Source organism: Platalea leucorodia, assembly GCF_965183815.1.
Source record: "Platalea leucorodia genome assembly, chromosome: 3".
Classification (NCBI taxonomy): domain Eukaryota; kingdom Metazoa; phylum Chordata; class Aves; order Pelecaniformes; family Threskiornithidae; genus Platalea; species Platalea leucorodia.
The window spans coordinates 113870079-113889218 of NC_138825.1; positions in this window are offsets into that span (position 1 = coordinate 113870079).

The following is a 19140-nucleotide window of genomic DNA, read 5'->3' on the forward strand; positions in this document are numbered from 1 at the left end:
ATGAAAAAACAACCCAAACTGAAAAGAACCTGTGGCATCCATTTTTGTGTTCCCAGGGTCTACTGCTTTTCCTGCTAAATTTCAATAGATCAGAGAGTCATCTAGTGGCCAAACAAAGGAATTTTGAATAAATTTTCTACTCAGGAGGCCTCCTATTGTCATCAGCTCTTGTGGGCTGTCTCAGACACTGACAGCAGATGAGAATCAGGCAGCAGTGGTTGAAACGGTCATTAGAATAAAATAGAAAGGGAGATAAAATCTATGCTCTGCTGCAGAAATAAAACAGTGTGCTCACTCATGGTCATTTTATAATTAATGTCAGCTGAAAATTTGAGCATGACTATATCAGCCACTTTAGAGTACTGAGAGCTGGAGTCTTAGCTTGACCATAGAGAATATCCATGATTTGGTGACACCAATGGCTTAATCTAAATTTTGTATATCCATGTAACTGGAAGGTAGATACTATTCAGGGCAGGGAAACAAAAGTCTCAATAATTTATCTTTTCAGTTTCCCTCTGTAGGTAGACCAAGCAAATAAACAAAAAAGCACTAGGGAGTTCCCTAAGTTATTTGTTTTTGTGCTTTGTCCTACTGTATCCCCTAAACTAGGCTTCCTTTCCCTTTGATCAATGAACTGTTGAGTCTCTAAATTGAGTTTACAATTTCAAACATTAGCAGCCAAATTTTATATTATTTACATTTAATTTTGAAAGCATTTTTGTCTTACTAGATCAATCCATGGATTTTTCTAACTCACTAACCTGTCTTTTTACAGTGACCAACACCAGAAGCTGTAAGAGAATGTGTAGATATTTATCTTCTTCTCTAATTTAAAAAAAGGCACAAGATCCTTTCCACAACATTCATTATAATTGATTATAATTCTGAACAGTCTGGAGAACTTACAAACGTCCACTCCTTCTTTGTTTTCAGTTAAGCTCTTGTCTCAGCATTTTCTATGTTTTGATATCCTACCTCTATTTCTCATGTAAAATCAATTCTTGTTCTATGAAACAGCAAGAAGTTCCCAACCTAGTTTTGATATATTACTAAAGATTTTCTATCCTTAGTTTTTTCACCATGCTAAGAAAGGGAAACATTGTATTTTTATTATGAGTTTTTCTAGGCCTCATTTTTGTGACTATTTTCTGAGTCCTTCCACTTTAGTAATGCTTTTCTTGAGACTGCTAGATACTTAAGACAAGGCTCCAAATACTCTTTATTAATGTGCATCATGGTTTTGTATAAAGACATTGTAAAGCTCCCTGTGTACACTATATTTTTTATACATCTTAACATTTTCCTTGCTTTAAAAGCAAATTTGCTTGCTTAAAACAAATTCTTAAGCAATTCTTAAAATTTTAAAATAATTATTAAGAATCTTCCCTGGTTTTATTTTTTCTCCTACAGATTATAAACAATACTGGCAAGCCTTTCACATTATCTGACACAAATTTAGGGCCAGTAGGAAAAGGACAGAAGTAGTGGTTTGTAGAGGTACCTTCTTACACAATTGTTTTAAGCAAATTGTTTCTTTATCATGAGAGTCCAACTGTCAGATCATGTTATAAAACATTGTACTCAAGAACCTGGCAAAATACAGATGAAATTTTAAATTAGTTCCAGATAAGAATTTTTTTTCTTCTGCAGCAGTTTAAAATATTTTGAAGTTCCGTTTTCAGAGGAAAGCAATAAACGAAGTTCAGGTTTTCAATTATTAACATTTTAAAGAAGCTGCTAGGCCTCAATCCAAAATGGCTGCAACAATTCAGTGTTACAGAGAAATTAAAATAGTTACAACTCATAAATAAGAGCATAGCAAACTTGCCACATTAATTTGAATAGTCAACCAGGTCTACTGCAAAACCGTCTGAAATGTCAATTTTTCATTTGCAAAACACTACATGGAGTATTTTAATGTCTGCTGTCACTTCCTCTACTTTTCCCTTCCTCCCAAGAGTGCACCCAAAAGTTTGGCCTGCTGCTTCTTTTGATTTAGCTTGGGCTTCAACAGATTCACAGAAGACAATGAGCCTTTGTTTTCTTCTTTGAAAGTACTCACCCAGTGCCTAAGAGACAAAGGTAAGTTGTCCTTTGGTGCTCTGAGGGAACAGGCTGGCTATGAGAAAAATGCAGTATACATTTTGAGCTATTGTTAAGCAGGTTTGCTAGGAAAGGTGAAACAAAGGTGTTACTTCACTGCTCCTCTAACAGTGACAAATGATACTGATGGCATGATGGGGCATTCAGGATGTTGCCAAGGCACAAAAAGCACAACCTTGGCCAGTGCTGCTGTGTGAGCTTACAAAAAAACCCCAACAGTGCTGGTAAGGGAGTAACATGGAGTTCGTGTTTTGTTCTTTCCTACTTTCCCTGTCATTTTGTCTTTGCTCTTCGCCTGAGGATCCATGTGGTCACCCCTCCAGACACCCATGCAGGGTACCTTCGGCAATCACACCACCAGGAATGGTTACACAGCTGTGATTAAATTCAGCTTTCTTTGTCAGACAGTGCTAGACATGACATCAAATAAAGAGAGGATAAGACCCCCTGCTTGATTGGTTCAGCCTGGGTGGTGAGAAGTGGCTATGGCCCATTGTGTCCTGACTAGAAGTATATAACCACATTTTCATTACAGTAATGGACTACCAGAAAGCCAAAGACTCTCCATGGCCTATTTCTGGGGTTGTTAGGCTCCAAACACATGGGACAAATCTTGCAAATATTCCAGAGAGGACATTCCACGTTGTACAATCCCAGTCCCAGCAAAAGCCCCAAATAAATAACACATTATGATCTTTATGGACCACACTGACAAAACTTGTCATTTAATTTAACCTTCAAAACATCCTTCCTGTTTCTCCTCTAGAATCAATTTGTGAGTTCGGCAGGGAATATCATTACTGAACAATGAGTGTTTCTCAGAAAAAAGCCAGCATAGTGAGCTTGAAGAATAAGCAGCCTTTTCAGTTTTCTCTTGCTAAAGCACCCTTGTAAATTTACTTGAACTCTGATGAGAAAAAGACAGCTGCATTCAAGAGGAGCAAGGCAGTGTGAGTCACAAGGAGCATTTATTCCCTGAAAGCAAGACAGAAGGCAGTTCTTTTACTCTATCATCAGTAGGGGTCCAAAATGTTGTTGGTGCTGGCAAGGACCTAACTGCCTGCTAAAAAACTTCAGGAGAGAATAATCTAGTCTTGCCTTAGACATGAAAACATTAACATTTCAGAAGCAGCATCGCTGTGTGATTTCAGTCTAAAAATGATTTCAAGGAGAGTGCTAGTGTGAAACAGCTGGTATGGATAGACAAGTGGCTTACAAGTGTTTCTAAAGCCTGCTCTTTGTTATTCTTTTTCCTCTTCTTCTGGATTCTTAGGGAAATATATTCTTTGTGTCCATTTATAGCATCTAATGTGTAATTATCCCTAAACTGACTGGCAATTGAGTCAGGCTGTCTTAAGCACACACAAAAATTATTAAATAAATAAATAAAATCCTAGTTTTCTAAGGAGCAAATTGACAGCAGAAGAATGATGTGAAATTCAGTCATTAGGGAAGTAAATAGATGTGGGGCTACATTTTCTAAAGATTTGTTGTGATCAGCAGTATCCACAATTACATAGTAAGTTTTTCAAAAAGTACTAATGGCAGTGCTAATGGCTAGAGAACTGAAAAAGCTCAGCCTACAATATGTAAAAGCTGACAGCTTACGTTTATGATTTAGTAGGAGTAATGCTGTCATAGATAGTGGCTAAAAAGCCATTAGGAGAGCATATGAGCTGCTTTACTCACAGGCTGAACATCAGTAAAATGTGACATTCCTGTCTCCAGTCATTGAATCTGATGTAGGTAAAATGTTTCCCTTTCAGCAAAGGAATTAGCTTTTGTTTTCACTGAAATTAAAGAATATCCCAGGCTATGGAAGTTTGTAATGTTCAACATTGACGCACTTTACACTTTGTTCATCCATCTGTGCTCAGAGAACTGCCCATTTTAGGAATTACACGGTTCTTGCTTTTCCAGGCAGGTGTCAACTTTGATCTGCTGCCAAAGTGTTTAGAGGGCTAAACAGGTCGGAAAGGGAGGAGTTTCCAGAGGTTTCTAAGTCATGAAGTAAGAATTAGGCAGAAATAGTATTTGGTGCAGAATTTTAGTATTCAGCCTATGAAGATGTTAAATATCAGTTGCAGGACTGGAAAATCTAGATCTTCTGCAAATCCATATGGAATCAGTAAGATAATGATGACCATAACATCATTATTTTAACTCTTTCCTTCATTATCTCTCAACCTGTTGGGAGAAGGCAGACCAATGGGTGAGAGCCACAAACATCTAGACCTGCAAAAGTAGCTTACATTGTCCACCACACAGTGGCTCTGAGTGTGAAAAGCTCCTGAGATCCATGGCTTTCAGAGACCAGAGTCTTCATCTCTGTTGCCAAGAGGGTTTCTGCTTCTCATGAAAAAATAATTCATCAGACATGACTCAGTTTAAACACTCCAAGAGTTTGAAATAGCCTAGGTAGCCCAGTAGGGAATGACATCTTAGTGTTTTTCTTTCCAGACTTCAATTATGTCTGCAGGATTTAAGGGGGAAACAATTACATGGAGAGTTATATGTCTGATGAGTGATTCATGTTAGTATCTGACTGGAGACTGCCTGTATAGTTTTAATTTTTAAAAATTTGTTTATTGTCAAAACTCTTTCCACTTCAGGTACTTTTTATTGATGTCCTGCTTCTTCTTCTATGTATTTATGAAGATTTAGTATCATTACTGCATGTTCAGAAAGAGTCCTCTTCATAAGAAAACCATAAAAATTCAGTGGAAGGGAAAAGATAAATATCCAATATTTTAAAAGTGTTTGAATATGGAAAGCATCATCATAAAAACAACAGCTTCTAGTGACAGGCAAAGCAACACACACATTGCCTGTTTAAATTAAATGTTTAAAAGCTCTAAGGCTCTTCTGCAAACCTCCTATTTTTCTGTATGAATCTGGTGGATGTTTTAAGCCTTTATAATTTTGGAATACACCAATTCTATTTTTCAATGAAATGGCATATTAATCTACAGACAAGACTACTCTAGCCATTTTTTTTTCCTGAAACCAGTAACTTAGATGTAAACTGCTCTCTGTTTTTTTTCTTTTTCTTAAGAGGAGGGAGACAAATCTATCAAGACTTTGGAGAACTGGTGTTTATAATTATAGATGATTAGTATTTACAGAACAATTTTTCAAAGGAATCCCATTTATTTCTGGTATGACTATGTCTTGCTCCATTGTTGTCACTCAGCTAAGATGCTGCTTAAGACAGTCTTTAGCCTCAGAAGAACTTATGATCATGTTCTTAAAATTGTCAGAAAACCTGCAACACTGTAAGCAGCTAAAACATTTTCATAAATCTTTTTACAAACAAACACATGAATTCTTTTGGTTTTGCTATAATGTGTACATTACGTACATGTGTTTTTCTTTTGCTTTGAAGTATTTTTGCATTGAGTAAGCAAAGAGCATGATATGGGGCGTGTAAAAAGAAATCCCAAAAATCTATGTAGACATGATCTCTTCTTAAAGGGACTTAAACTTCAAAGTAGAGGACAGCTCTGAGATTTCAGTCCCACCACTATTTGTCAGACTCCTATTCATTTCATTTGAATCAGACACTATACAGGTTCTTATTAGAAAAAGCAAACAGCTTTCCATAACAAAACTGCGTAGGCATAGATTGTGTGACTGTATAATGCAATCATGCACATTTCTTTTTAAAATTATGTGGTTTTGTTCTATTGATTAGAAATAAAGATATTCCTAGCAGTGAAACTTCAAACTTAAAAATTGCATAACTCACTACTAACTCATGTTCCGAGCCAACTGTTTTGTCTTTTTTTTTTTTTTTGCCTTTTTTTGGTTATTTAACAAACAAAACGTTCAAGCCCAGCTGGTAAACTTACTTGGAGTCCTTTTTTCGACTGAAAATTAATCATGCACAGCTATCTTTGATACTTACAATTTTCCAGCAAAGGAGATGAAAATTATTTACAAATACTCACTGCTGTCTACCTAGACTGTCTACTCAGGTGTATTTTTTGTTAATCTGAGGCTTATGGGAGGTAACGGTCTGCACCTGCAAAACTAAAATTAAATCAGTTTTGCTAGTGATGTCAATGAAATTAGGATTTAAAGGGTAGCTAATTCCCTTACCACTCTTCATTACCTATAGTCAGGGGAATAATTCAGGTACCTAAGCATAGTTGTGCACTGCTATTTCAGATGTTGTAGAATATCGCAGGCATCAGCCTGGAGTTGGCAGACATAACACGAAAGCTATGCAAAAAATCCGCTCTATTCTGGAGTGATGGCTGGAAGCCAAGTGGAAATGGTATCTCAAACAGCACTGAACACCCATATTTCAGAAACTGATACTCATTGCAGATGGGAAAGACCATCACTAAAAGGAGGGACTGGTGTCTCTAGAATTTATCCATTCCAGTAGAACAGGCAAATAAAATAGCGAGATGAAGAGTTTTCCTTGATTCTCCCCATTGGCTATAAAGGTAGCTTAGTTGACTATTTTCGGTTAGACATTTCAGCTAGAACTCAGGAAAAAAAAGAGAGTTTATGACCTTTGGAAGATGGGGCAGGAAACTCAGGAGGACACCAAGGATGTCATGAGATTATGCAGGGAGAACATTAGAAGGACCAAAGCCCAACTAGAACTTAATCTGGCTACTGCCATAAAAGACAATAAAAAATGTTTCTATAAATACATGAGCAACAAAAGGAGAGCTAAGGAGAATCTTCATCCTTTATTGGATGTGGGGGGAAACATAGTGACAAAGGATGAGGAAAAGGCTGACGTACTTAATGCCTCCTTTGCCTCAGTTTTAATAGTAAGACCAGTTGTTCTCAGGGTACCCAGCCCCCTGAGCTGGAAGACAGAGATGGGGAGCAGAATGAAGCCCCCATAATCCAAGGGGAAATGGTTAGTGACCTGCTACTCCATGTAGACACACACAAGTCTATGGGGCTGGATGGGATCTACCCAAGGGTACTGAGGGAGCTGGCGGAGGTGCTCACCAAGCCACTTTCCATCATTTATCAGCAGTCCTGGCTAACCAGGGAGGTCCCAGTTGACTGCAAGTTAGCAAATGTGACGCCCATGTACAAGAAGCGCCAGCAGGAGGATCTGGGGAACTACAGGCCTGTCAGCCTCACCTCGGTGCCAGGGAAGGTTATGGAAAAGATCATCTTGAGTGCCATCATGTGGCACATATGGGGCAACCAGGGGATCAGGCCCAGTAAGCATGGGTTTATGAAAGGCAGGTCCTGCTTGACTAACCTGGTCTCCTTCTGTGACAAGGTGACCTGCTTAGTGGATGAGGGGAAGGCTGTGGATGTTGTCTACTTGGACTTTAGTAAGGCCTTTGACATGGTTTCCTGCAGCATTCTCCTGGAGAAACTGGCTGCTCATGGATTGGACAGTTATACTCTTTGCTGGATAAAAATCTGTCTGGATGGCCAGGGCCAAAGAGTTGTGGTGAATGGAGTTCAATTCAGTTGGTGACTGGTCACAAGTGGTGTTCCCCAGGGCTCAGTATTGGGGCCAGTTCTGTTTAATATTTTTATCAACGGTCTGGACAAGGGGATCGAGTGCACCCTCAGCAAGTTTATAGATGTCATCAAGTTGGGCGGGAGTGTTGATCTGTTGGCGGGTAGGAAGGCCCTACACAGGGACCTGGACAGGCTGAATAGATGGGCCGAGGACAACTATATGAGGTTCAACAAGGCTAAGTGCCGGGTCCTGCACTTGGGTCACAACAACCCCATGCAATAATACAGGCTTGGGGAAGAGTGGCTGGAGAGCTGCCTGGCAGAAAAGGACCTGGGGGTTGCGGTTGGCAGCCATCTGGATATGAGCCAGCAGTGTGCTCAGGTGGCCAAGAGGGTCAATGGCATCCTGGCTTGTATCAGAAATAGTGTGGCCAGGGGGACTAGGGAAGTGATTGTTCCCTTGTACTCGGCAATGGTGAGGCCGCACCTCGAGTACTGTGTTCAGTTTTGGGCCCCTCACTACAAGAAGGACATTGAGGTGCTGGAGCATGTTCAAAGAAGGGCAACGAAGTTGGTGAAGGGTCTAGAGAACAAGTCTTATGAGGAGCAGTTGAGGGAGCTGAGGCTGTTTAGTCTGGAGAAAAGGAGGCTGAGGGGAGACCTTATTGCTCTCTACAACTACCTGAAAGGAGGTTGTAGTGAGGTGGGTGTCGGTCTCTTCTGCCAAGTAAGAAGCGATAGGACAAGAGGAAATGGCCTCAAGTTGCACCACGAGAGGTTTAGATGGGATATTAGGAAAAACTTCTTCACCGAAAGGGCAGTCAGGCACTGGAACAGGCTGCCCAGGGAAGTGGTTGAGTCCCCATCCCTGGAGGTATTTAAAAGATGTGTAGACATGGTGCTTAGGAACACAGTTTAGTGGTGGACTTGGCAGTGTTAGGTTTGCAGTTGGACTTGATGATCTTAAAGGTCCTTTCCAACATAAATGATTCTATGATTCTATGATTTTATTTTACATAGCTGAAGTTAAATGGTGCCTCATGTCGTTGGAGTAAACCTTACTGAAAACAGAGAAAATCATTTAGGTGTGTCTGCCATTTTTATCTGAAAAACTTGCCTGCCATTTACAAAGAGCTAAACTGCCAGCAAAAATGAATAAAGTATTTGAGTGTAAATACATGAACAAAAAGTGTAGTTTGAAATTAAGCAAAGTAAATCAGAGCTGAGCAGTCAGAGCAACTGCAGCATACTAGTGAGTTATTCACAGAGGATACAAGTGTTACAGCTCCCAGCTACAGAGGGTTGGTTTTTTAGCTCAAGCTGTTGCATTAAGCGTTCTTAGCTCTTGAGGTTCCTGGCTCAGTCCCTGTCGTATTAACCAAGAGTTCAGCTGTCACACAAAAGCTTGCAAACACAAAGTAGAGAAAATAAAACTGAGTTCATTAATGATATAGGAGGATAAAACTCCCTGTGCTAATGCGCTTTATGGTAATTTTCTGCGCAAAAGGACTATATGAGACTCTACGCATCCCATTTTGTGAAAGAAAAAAGAACTCAAGTAGGAGTTTTGAAGAATTCACATCTCACAATCAACAAATTACAGTCCTCTTTCTTAGGATATTTTTACCTTCAGTGATGGAAAGCTAAACCACATCCACCAGTAGGCATACTGGCCTGAATTAAACTAGCCATAGAGAAAGATATTACTCAATATATGTTTTTTGGCCTTGCATATTGTTTTTGCTTCTGCCAATGAATCAGACGGGGAATGAAATGTCAATATCTGTTCCTAACAAAATGGCACAGTAAAGGATCACTGTTTTTGTAAGGCCCTTGGGATCTATTTGAATGAATTGTATGCTATGTTTTGAGTGTTTCTCTTAACTTTTTGTTGGAGATGGATGAAAATAGAAAAGTATACATAAAAGAATATATAAAGAAAACAGGAATCTTCTGGAAGAATTTTTTTTTCCTTTTTTCTCTGAAAGCTGCAATTCAGGATTATTCACATTAAGAATCTTCCCAACAGGTCTATTTCTAGAATCATTTTGGAAGCTACTTATTAATAGAGAGCAAGAACAAGAAAGTAACTAGTGTGTCTTGACAGAGAATAAAAACATGAGCTACTGCAGGAAAGTGCAAAGAAAATACATGTTTCAAGCAGACACCACTCTGAAGAACAGCAGATCCTGTAAGCCTGAGTCATCATGCTCTTGATCCACAATGCCTCTACTGTCAACTGGGTTAGCAGCCTGCTCCAGCAAGTATGAATTAATCTATTTCTCCTGCCTTAACCATCAAGCTACAGAGAGAAGTCTTCAAGAAGAGGATGATTTATCCCTCCCCTAATTTTCTCTTTCTATCTACCTGAAACCTTTGTTGTCATTCATTGCCTCCATTACACTAGTATTCGCAAATGGCACAGGGCCATTCTATGCTGACACAAAATACAAAGCATGAGGAAGCATCCGGAGGACATTACAGTCTCATTTCAGACAAGAAGCAATAGGTCGCTGTGTAGTTGACCATCAGTCCCTGGCAGTCCTTGAATGGAGGATTACAAGTCATAATACTAAGAAGGGGAGAAAGACAACATACAGAAAAACCCAAAAGAGCAGTTGCAAGTGGGGAAAATAGCACTGGCAACAAGCCATGGGTTTTTTTCTAAAGAAAAGAAGTGAAAATAAATGGAGACAATGATGTCCCCATGTCTATGTTTGGTATAGTTATATACCGCTCCTGGAAAGCAGCACATTGTTCTCTCTTAGGCTCTTTCATTCTTTCTTTTTTCCCCCCTCTCTGTCTCTGTCTCTGTCTCTGTCTCTGTCTCTGTCTCTGTCTCTGTCTCTGTCTCTGTCTCCCTCCTTCTTATTTTTTTTTTTTTTAATGTTCAGCTGTAGCTGGTTGCTAATAATTTAAATTCATAGCTCTGTGAATGCCTTCCGATAAGTGATAAATGACACTTCACACATTTGCTACTTGTTTGTTTAACAGCTGCCATTCCTAAATCTGTAGGTTCTAGGTATCTGGAAAAATGTCATGTTTGTATTCTGTACAATAACAGGTTTGATTTTGTGTTAAAATTACGTTTTTGAGGAGCATTGTAATGCTCTGTTTATGGTCATTCACTGCCAACTTCTGGCACCAACCGCTTACTTTATTTTCATTTTTAAGAGATGACGTGACAAAAATAAAGACAATAAATCACAATTATACTGCCTGAGTAAACACCAGAAATGTTGCACAAATTACAGCACAATGATAGCAGCCTCATCCTTATTTGCTGAGACATGTTAGCCATCCATGCTCAAAATTATGTTCTCACTTTTAAATTCTTGTATAAACTTAAAATAAGATTATTTAAGGCCTTTTAAAGAATGAGTTGTTGTTGGGAGAGAGGATAATAGAAGTTCTTGGTTTTGGAGTTAAATAAAAAAAAAATAACATCCTGCAACTGGATATTGTTGAAATTTCCTAACCTAAATAAGAAGAAACTCAGCCCTGTAAAGATCCTTTTGCAATCCATTTTGCTCTGCTATGTACACATGAAGGTACATATATTTGGTTATAAATGCATTATAATTCACACATACAATGGCTTTAAGGTTGGAGTACACCCTTTTCATTTTTGACTGATGATTGCTCAGTTAGTATAGATTTGTCTTTGTCTTAGCTATTTTTCTTCAAATTACTTTTCCTTACCTTATTAAATAAAGATGTAAACAAAATGGAGGGGGAAGTACTGATTTCTTCTCCCTGGTATCCAGTGATAGGACGTGTGGGAATGGTTCAAAGTTGCACCAGGGGCGATTTAGACTGGAAATTAGGAAGCATTTCTTTACCAAGAGGGTGGTCAAACACTTGAACAGGCTTCCTAGAGAGGTGGTCAATTCCCTGAGCCTGTCAGTGTTTAAAAGGCATTTGGACAATGCCTTTAATAACATGTTTTAACTTGGTCAGCCCTGAAGTGGTCAGGCAGTTGGACCAGATGATCGTTGTAGGTCCCTTCCAACTGAAATATAGTCTATTGTATTCTATTCTAATTCCATAGTCTGAAATATTTGACTTGACACTGTCAATATTACATTCCATAGATCAAGGCTATGATCACTGAGGCCTCAAAAACAGGTTATGAAGCATGACTGAAAGATTTCAAAGTGTTTGCTTCCTGCTTTTACTAGATGAGTTTGAGTTCAGCAGTAACTGTATTTTTATACATTTTTATTGTGCAAAAATACACAGAAATGGTACTTTTGATTAAATGAATAACATATACAGCTGTAGCTGAATCCAACATTTAGTGTGTGCAACACTGATGCATAAGTCTTTATGCACTGGACAATATTCCTGATTGATTACCTTGAACAAACAGTCACTCCTGCTGGAATGATCCAAAGCATGTGGATCTACTCCTACTACTCCTATCTACTAATTAATTTACAGACTGCAGTTATGCAGCTCAATGTAGGGCACTAAAGCTAAATGCCTAAATTAGGGTCTGGTATTCTTTAAAATAAATTAAAAAAAAGTATAATTTGGAAAATTAAGTGCAAAATCACAACAAGATAGAGGCACAAAGATTTTGAGATGCAACCTGCCAATGACTCAGAATTTAATAACAAAAGATTTTCCAAAAATATGAAGCCTGATACAGAACCTGTAGCACAAATAGGGGATCAAGAATATAAAGAGCATTCACTAGACCTTTTGGTAAAATTAAATATATACACATTTTTAGATCAGTATACACTACAAATACCCAAGGGAATTTGACAGACTGGGGTTTGTTTATATGGGGGCAGAAATGAGTAACTGCCTGCAAGTGAAATCTCAGTAGCAGAGCTGGATTCAGAATGAATTAACAAAAAGAAAAACAAATTTCAAGGACCACATGGAATCATTCAAGAGTTCTAAATTAACTTAATTATGATTAAATACTTCATATTTATGCATTTAAAGCACTAACGATGATAGGTAACTATTACTTGCTGGTAGCTGGATTTGGTAATAGAATAAGAAAATGACCTTTAAGAAAAGCTTTGGGGGATGATGCAGGGATAAACAATTGAACAAGTATGAAGAGATACATGGATAAATATGACATAGAGAGTTCAATATCAATAATTAAACACCTTTCTTACAGAGGAAAGGTGTGCCTCACAGAGCTATTAGATTTCTGTGAAGAAGTGAAATAGCACATGAATATGGGTGGTCCATTCAGACTTGCATACACAAGGCTTTTACAAGCTTTTGACAATATGCTTGTCAGAAGGCTCTTAGAAAAAATAATTCTCATTGGTAAGAAACAAGTTTCACTTATAGATCAGTAACTGGTTAAAACAAGAAAATAAGTTCAAGCCTAAAAAAAATACCAATAATCACAAAGGAATAAGGTTACTGGAATTAGGACATGGATTCATTGTATCAATAAAAATAATTCAGTTAAGGACATGAACAATGAGGTGACAAAGTTTGCTGATGGTACAGAGTTATTCAAGAAAGTCAATGCTAATGCTGATTACACAGTTACAGAAGTGAATGACTAATAAAAAAATAAAAGGTTCAGTGTTGACAAATGCAAAGTAATAAGCATGGGAAAAACTATATAAAATGATAGATTCTAAATGAGCTATTATCACTTGGAAAACAGATTTTTGGAGTCACCAAAAAAAAAAAAAAAAAGGCAAAACTATTCAGAACTATTTCAGAGTCTATTAGTGGTCCAGATTGAAAGTTCAGTTCAGCAGCTACCTAAAACACTACTGCTAGGAGCTGGAGAGTGTATTGGGGAAGGATCAGGCTGCGTTTGGTATTTCTTATAATTTTTCTTATAATCATGCTTAAGAGGGAGTCCACCTTTCTCCTGTGAGTATACAGACAGCCTGGGAGGACCCTTGTCCTAAACTAAGGTAAATAAGTCAAGGTTTCCAAAGTTGGGCAGCATGGTGAAATCCCTTTACCTTTCTTTGTATCAAAGATGAATTTGTTAACAGAAATTTTTATCATTTTAATTAAGGAAAACTGAATTATTTTCTTTCGTTGTTCAAAAATGAACAAAATATATGATCTTAAGTTTTCCAGACTAGTTCATTTATGCAGTGAAGGGCTAAATTCCTTATCCATTGGAAGGACCAATTCCTGAATAAGCTGGGTGCTACTTTACATGAACAATGCTAAAGCAAACTCAACAGGAGCATCTTAGCAATAAATGAATTGAAGGGTGACAGACATCAGCTCACTGTACTCCAGAGCAAAAGGTCACCAGGAGAATATTATTTCAGTTCTCCTCTAATTCAATAAATAGCTCTAATGGGAGTTGCACTGGGTGCCAAAATAGGAATATTATTACAGTGGGGGACATTATTTCAGTGGAGTGATGAAAGCCAAATATTTGCAGCAAGTACTTGAAGTATCATCAGTTGGTGGAAAAGAAAATCTTTGTAGCACAGAAATAAGGTAATCATCAGCTGGCTAATACTAATGTGAGCAGTTTGCCTGAGCTCAGTCAAAACAGATGTTCAGGGGACACAAACCACCAAAGGTTCATTGACTATAATAATTTATACTAATATCTGACAAAAAAAAACCCTTACCCTCTTCCAATTAAAGGTTTAAACTAAAATGGCAGGCTTTTTCCCCCACAGCTTTGATCAAATTGTTCTTGGAGACCTGCAGGATGGCTCTTGAGTCCATGCACTGCTCTGCTTATCCACTCAGGACCTCACAGGGTTGTCAACAACCATTTCCTATAACAACCAAGCAAAGGCAGTCATATGGATATTGAAAAAGAAATTTGCTTTTAAACATCAGCTTGATCTGGAGAACAAACATCCTGAAATCACAATCTGCCAAGAAAGAATATTCCAGATCTTCTGCACTGGTCAGAAAAAAATGAAAGCAAAACATAAAAGCCTAGTGTATGGTACAGATTGGTTAAATAATCAGGAGAGCTTGTTAGTGGCACTAAACTGTGCAACTTAGTGAGGTAAATAAAACACAGTCATTTGGGAAAACACTGTGAGTATCTAAAGGTTAGAGAAAATATTCCAGGGGCTAACTGCCAGATTGTTTGAAGATAAGGTGTTTTATAACACATACCATTGTGGATGTAAGTGTTTGGGTAGTTGACACAATAAAAAATGATTTCTGACAGTTATTCCTGGAATGAAGGGGAAAAAACAAAATGTTGCTGTGACATTTAGTATGGCATAAGGTCACGTCGCATTAATTGTACCACTCAAGCTGACACTGTGTATCATGATGAGCATGGTGTAAAGTCAGGGTCATCATCACCGCAATGCCATTTATCTGGTTGTACCTCAAAAAAAAAAAAAGGGAGAGTCCAAGGAGAGTTTGAAAAGCTGCAATTAAAGAAATACTTCCCTCTAAAAATTATATCTAATTTCAATTAAAAAGGAGCGTGACACAATGGCAGTGTGAAATTTTGCAGCAAAGGTCAAAACCATACCAATCACACAGTGAGTTCTCTAATCTGTTTTGTCCTCCAGACATGCAAAACTCAATTTTAGTGAACAAAGCTTTAGCTTCTGTAAGGCAATGCAATCATACTGGGAATCAAACCTGGTACTAAGCAGTAGCAATGTAAGCAAACAAATACCTAGAGACAAACCAGCTGGTGCCTGTGACCCACCATGCTTTACAACACTGACTCCCCACAGCTGAGGGTGAAATCAGAAGGTGTGGTAAAGCAGAAAGTGCACAGGTAATCAAAGAGAATATTTCCACCTAGCAGCAGCAGCAGCTACTGACAGAACAACCTGAATCTTTAGGGTTTTCCTTCCTTGCAGCTCCCTGCCCACTGCCAGGATGTTTTATCCCTCTTCAGCCCCTTCCTTTCACCTATGGCAGCTCTTCATCCTTGAGGTGGCAAAATTCAGTTTTGCTTACGCTGCTTTGAAAACTTGAAGCAGCTTTTCTGAGAGTTACTGGAGAAGTAGTGCCATTCTTGCGAAACAGAGCACTACTCGACCGACTCGTTTCTCTGTTACTTGTTGCGCTTTGGTGTAATTTCATTGATTTTCACTATGTGTGGGCTGTGCCTTCTGAGGGCAGCTCAGGCAAACCTCAGCCGCTTTACATTTGTTTTGGCAGCAGCTAGATGGCCAATGAGAACATTTATAAGTGAACCCGTATGTTTAAGCTAGCCACAACATGTGCTGTCCCTGGCTCAGCAGATGTTTATATGGGTAGAAAAGAGTTACGGCTACGGTTCACTCAGATACCTCCAGTAATTTAAAAGTTAGGCTTCTAGTTTAGGTCATTTAGCTTTCCACTGTAGTGTTGCAGCTATTAACCACCTTGTAAATTCAAATCACAATCGTAATCTCCAAACACCCGTCTGAGGAAATTTATTAAAGCTTTCCTGGTAGCTTATCTCAAACCCATGCATTTGCCAGTATAAGTAGCTCTACATTTTGCTGGATAAAAAGTGGATGCTGCTACATTCCTATGAAGAGTTCCTCAGTCTGCACAGCAGGACTTGTGTTTAGTACAGAATTTCACCTCTCATGCAAGTTTCCCCCAGATTTCTTTCTCCCTCAAGTCCAGTAGCTCACAAATAGTAGAGCCATCAGACAGCAGTGCTTTATTAAGCTTTGGCAGGAAGTCTATGTGCATTTTCACAGGAGTTCAGATGACTGACTGTTTTGCATTGCAAGAAATCCATGAACCAAATCTCTGAAGAAGTAGCAAAAAGTCCCTCATTCCCCACATCCAAAGGCCAAAGATTTTTGAGGCTTTCAAATGTAGGTCCAGTGTCTTAAGTTTACATCAGAAACAGTTCATTAGCCCGCTGGAGGAGAAACAAATAATATAGTCATCTTGAACATTTCTTTATATATGTTAAATGATTTTTCAGTCCCAGCTGGTCTCTTCAGGGAAATTAAGTGTTAGGGAAAAAGAGATTAATCTATTTCATCTATTTTACTAGAAATAATCACAGCAAATTAATTTGTGCTGATTTGCAAAATCAGCTAAAATAACATCAGTTAAATTATATCAGTTATTTTTGGTTCTCTATTACATACACCATATCACTTCGGCAGGCAATCTGGGAAATAAAAGGATTTGAGGAGCTAAACTACTGGAAGCAATGTAGCAATATTTATAGGTAGATCTGGCTACAAAGCAGAAAATCTGCTTCATTAAAAAAATGACATTCTGAAATGTGTTTTTGTTCTGCATATGTTGAAAGATTTTTTCCTAAGAGAAAACATTTAAGAAAGAAAGGATAGATTTCAGAACAGAGAGCATTTAGAGCTTTCACATTAGGATTAGTAGGCATCTTTCTGAATCCCTACCTTGTCCAGCTGATGATATAGCTATACAGTACACTCATCAAAGCAAATTTTGACATCAACAGTCTTCTGCAATGAGCATGGAAATCTGCAGGGCCTAGAATATCTAGACTATTTGGAACTTTGTGCATGTACAACTTAATTATTTTGTTGTCTAAGCAGGCACAAATACTCAAACACCATGTTTCAGTCAATAGGGTCAATCTACCCTCAGTCTTGGAATTTAAACCTGGATTTTGATGTTTCAGATGAGATTCTTAACCACCAGGGGACTGTTTTTTTTTTTCTGAATTGATGCTAGGAATCTTTACGAGATGCTAGCAGGGGTTTTTATTAAATGTTATTAAAAAGATAGTAATCATCAGGAACAGAAAGATAAACAGCACCGTGCATCTTTAGGTCAGACTCACTGTGTTGCTAAGCACTGAATGACTATGGTCATACCACTACAAAGAAAAAAATGGTTCAAAACTTCAATAGCTTGAAATACTACTTTTCTCAGTTTTGAGGTCTAGACTGTCTTGCTTGCTTCCTTCCTAACTTCCTTCCTAACTTCCTTCCTTTCTTATGAGAGATGAATTAAAATATATGAATGTAGATTATGATAATATAATAAATACAAATGTATAGTAGCTTGAGGATTAGGCAATCAATATGCTTGAGGACAGAGCTTCCATTTAGAGAGACCTAGACAGGCTGGAGGAATGGGTTCATGAAATTCAGCAAGGATTCAGGCAAAGTCCTGCACCTGGGAAGGAAGAAACTCTTGTAATGAAAAAGGCTGGGGATGGACTGGCTGGGGAGCAGCTCTGCTGCAAAGATGGACAGCAGAGTAAACATGAGTCGGCATCAAGTCCTAGAAATTATTATTTTTTTCCGCTGATCATAAAGTGGATTTAAGGTGATTAGTGCAGCCATGGAAGTTTACATGCTGCACATCAGAAATGAGGTGTGATGAAACCCAGCTATTGTATCTCACTAATTTCTTCCAGAAAATCACACAAACACTCCCAAACTATTAACACAAAGCACAGTACTGCAGATGTGAACAAGAGAACTCCCCATCCTGAGAACTGAAGAGTCCAGTTGTATACAATATAAACTTCTCTTAATCTTCCTAGTAGGGTAGATCAGAGTTTACATTTTGCATGGCAATTCAACATTTTATTTTAGAGGGAAGAAAAAGCTGAGTAAACAAAATGGGAAAAATGAATTTAATTCTGCCTCTTTTCACTAAGCATATAAGAAATCAGGAGGAAATATCAGGCATCCTCTACCTAGGCTTTGCATCCAGGCTGTTTGATGCTTTTCTTAGAATTAACACCTAGAAGAGCTCTAATAAAAGGAAGATGATGTGTAGAAAATGTGGTCTTACTGTTTGTTCTACAGTATCCTACTGTTTACGATACTTGCCAGGAATGAGAGAACTGTAATTTCAGAGTATCCTCAGTCTAAGCAGGCTTGAATTTATTGCTTCTGCTTCCTAAGAAAGTACTTTACTCCTTATGTTCTAACATTTCTATGTCATACTCTTCACTAAACAATATGCAACTCAGATACAAGGTTGCAAGATCCATGATCTTCCTGAAAGAGACCAGGTGTCATAAACCTGATTTTCACTGAAAGAAGGGGTATTCTTAAAAGAAAATGGGTGTCAACAAAATGTTTGTCCTTAGAATGTGCCTTTTATACTAATTTGTTACTGGATTAAAAGAATAAAAGTAAACAACAACAGTTGCAAGAACACAAATCAAAATAGTAACTAACTGCAAACACCGTCGTTGCATCCTAGTCACTATAAGTCCTTTTCATGTCCTGACTTCCATATATCCTGTGCACTTAACTACATAAACTTCAAGTATACTTCACTTGTGAAAATGCTTATGTGATGGCTCTCCAATGGCTTATCACTAAGAGAACTCTTCTGGGTTTAAAAAGAACTCTCTTTGAATGATATGGATTTAAATCCCTCTGGGCCAAACATCTTTTTCTTCTTGGTTAAATATGTGATGTAACAAGATCTTAAGTAATCCATCACCAGCTTCACGTCTCTTTTATTGGTTCTTATAGTCACATTCAAGATCATGATGAAGACCACAAAAGTTTTGACTTTCCTAGGCAACTGCCTTCTTGGACCTGGATTACCATGGAAATTGAGCTAATATCTGTCTTTCCAAATCAGGGCACTTCAACATATGCTTTCATATATGTAGTCAAGGATCAAGGGAAACTATGGACCATCCAGAAAAGCAAAGATTATGTATTT